A 2,596-nucleotide genomic window follows, 5' to 3' on the forward strand; every position below is an offset into this window, starting at 1 on the left:
CCGGTTTGTATAAAGTTGTCTTTAATTACCTTACAGATTACCTCTTTCATACAGAACATTCAGCTCTTTGTTGTTGGGTTAGGGTTGTTGTTGGGTTTTGTTTGTGCTTTAACTCAGAGTCAAGACGTTGTGTCTCAAACCCACAAGGTGTAACAAACAATCGCAAGTTAAGTTCTAAATGTGCTCAGATTTCATTATGAACGATTGTCTTGGCACGTGGGAGTAACAGCAAAAACATGTTTGTCTTGTGTTGACAGCGTGCACACGCACACTAAATAAAGATGAAGAGAAAGTGAGCTGTTTATTGTCAGCACACTTGTATACACAACTGCACTCTCACCCACACAGCCCCATACAAAACCACTAAGAGGTAAAAATACTCTTTGCAACAGTAGAAGAGCACACAGCCAATCAACTGGTATTGTGTTCAGAGGCTTCCAGCACTCCAGAGGCTTGTTGAATAACCAGTGAGAATACAGAGCCGTTAGCTAAAACAGACATCAGCTTTTGTTTTAGATACAGAGAAGAGATAAAGAAGAAATCCCCCCTCGGATACTCAACACTGCTGTGTAGAGCATAATCAATCTGGAACATCCAGCACAAACCAGGAGACTTATCATGTTGTAATTTTTCATTGTGTCTACCCACTTGTACCTACATTTGACCAAAATGCCATTCACACAACTCCCTGAGGACAGACATGAACGTTCCATTTGATTTTGGGTTCTTCTTCTTTTCAAAAAGAGAGCGATAAAAATAACTTACCAGAAAAGAGAGGTCCATTCTCGACAGCTACACTTGTGGTTTTTTGTACAAATGTGCACCACAAAGTACACAATATGGTTCTCATGTCTGAAAAATGTACATAGGACACATTTAATATGCCATTGCTGTACTGTCTTGGCTCAGTATTTAGAATTACCCAACCAATAAACAGCTCAGTGTTAAAAAAAAAAAAAAAAAAAAAAAATCAGGCGCTGCAAGGGTAGGTTTGTTGCTTCAGGTTGCACAGATTTAATTGGCCAGTGCTTTGCATGTCCAGCAGCAAAAGCATGAGATGTCATGTCACATTTGATGTCATTTGACTATGTTTCTCATATAAAGCCTTAAATAAAACCTACCTTCATGATCTGTATAAGTCATCCTCGTCAGGTGAATCTGGCTCCTCTGACGCTTTTGCAGATACCTATGAAACATAATATTATCATTATAGGTTGTGCTGTGCAAGTTTTTGTGATTTTTTTTCCTGTGAAGTTTTTAAAGCTTGTACCGACATTTGACACTTTATCAAACTTTTTTCAAATGCTATGAAATTAAATTCCACTTTCAATGAAAGTAGTGAACTGATCTTTTTTTTTTTTTTTTTCCAATTAGACCCGAGGGTTAAGTAATGACAACAAAACTGTTGGCGCACAGTCCCCACCCATTCTCCACGCAGTTGCTAGTAGCCAAGGAACATACATAGGATATAAAAACCATGGACTCTTCATAAAAGGTATTTAACTTTGCTTGCGTTCCTGCACGGTGAAGTTGCCAGACAACACCAGCGTCTGAACACGGTCATAGTGAGAAATCCAGACAGTTGTGTGGAGCTGAAAGCCTTAATTAGCTTCGTAGCAACTCATTTTCCAACATCTTGAATGTAATGAACATTCAAAAGTTAAAAAGCTTTACTTTACTAGTTCCTAATTGATACTTTTTCTAGATACCAATTCTATAAAAAAAGAAAAAGAAATGCCAACATAACACATGGCCGCACATATCTTTACATATTTTTCAGCTCTTACTATGTGAGCCCAGTCTCTGCGACGGGTAAAAGCCTAGAACAAACATTATCAGATCTTAGTAGCATGCTTATTGGCTCAATGACCCTCATGAGATTTACCCCTTGTGTATTGAAATTGGGTATTGAATGACAAGGCATTTTTTGACACTTTAGAGGCAATTCGGTCTGTGCCCAAAAAGTATTGACTTCAGTACCCGGCCCTCTCCATCACTAGTCGTGTTCTATTCCGTCCTCGTGTTCTTTGTCAAAACCATAATGACATTTCTGGAAGAAACTACTTCATAACAAACTAAAATGTTCAATTTTGCTGCCATTTATACCAAACGTTTAACGCTACAAATAGATTTTATGTTCACATGGGATGAAAGGTGGTGTGAGGAAAGACTTCTCACACCACCCAACAACAAACAGCTAATAGTTCATTCTGCTTTTCACTCATAAGCAGAGACCCAAGCAGTCTCATAGTCATACATTCAGCTGTTCTGTTGTTTTGACCCTGAACTGAAGTTGTGCGATGCATGGGTGTTTGGTGTTTTAACCCCACAACGTCTCCTTCCAGGCAGCGCAGCAATGGTTGTGTTTAGGGTTAAGGTCAGGGTTAGCTGCCTGGACGGCGACAGTAGAGGCTTACACCATCCAGCTAGAGTTTTCAGGATGCCAGGGATTTGTGGTTATTATTTTCATTTAGAAGCAGTAGTGGAATGTAACCGGTTTACTTCACCTGAGTATTTCAATCGCATGCCACGCTCTACTTCTACCTCAGAGGGAAGTGTTGTGGGTAGATGTAGCCAGTAGTCAAGCAAGTGAAAA

The sequence above is a fragment of the Etheostoma cragini genome, chromosome 14, assembly GCF_013103735.1.
Source record: "Etheostoma cragini isolate CJK2018 chromosome 14, CSU_Ecrag_1.0, whole genome shotgun sequence".
NCBI lineage: Eukaryota > Metazoa > Chordata > Actinopteri > Perciformes > Percidae > Etheostoma > Etheostoma cragini.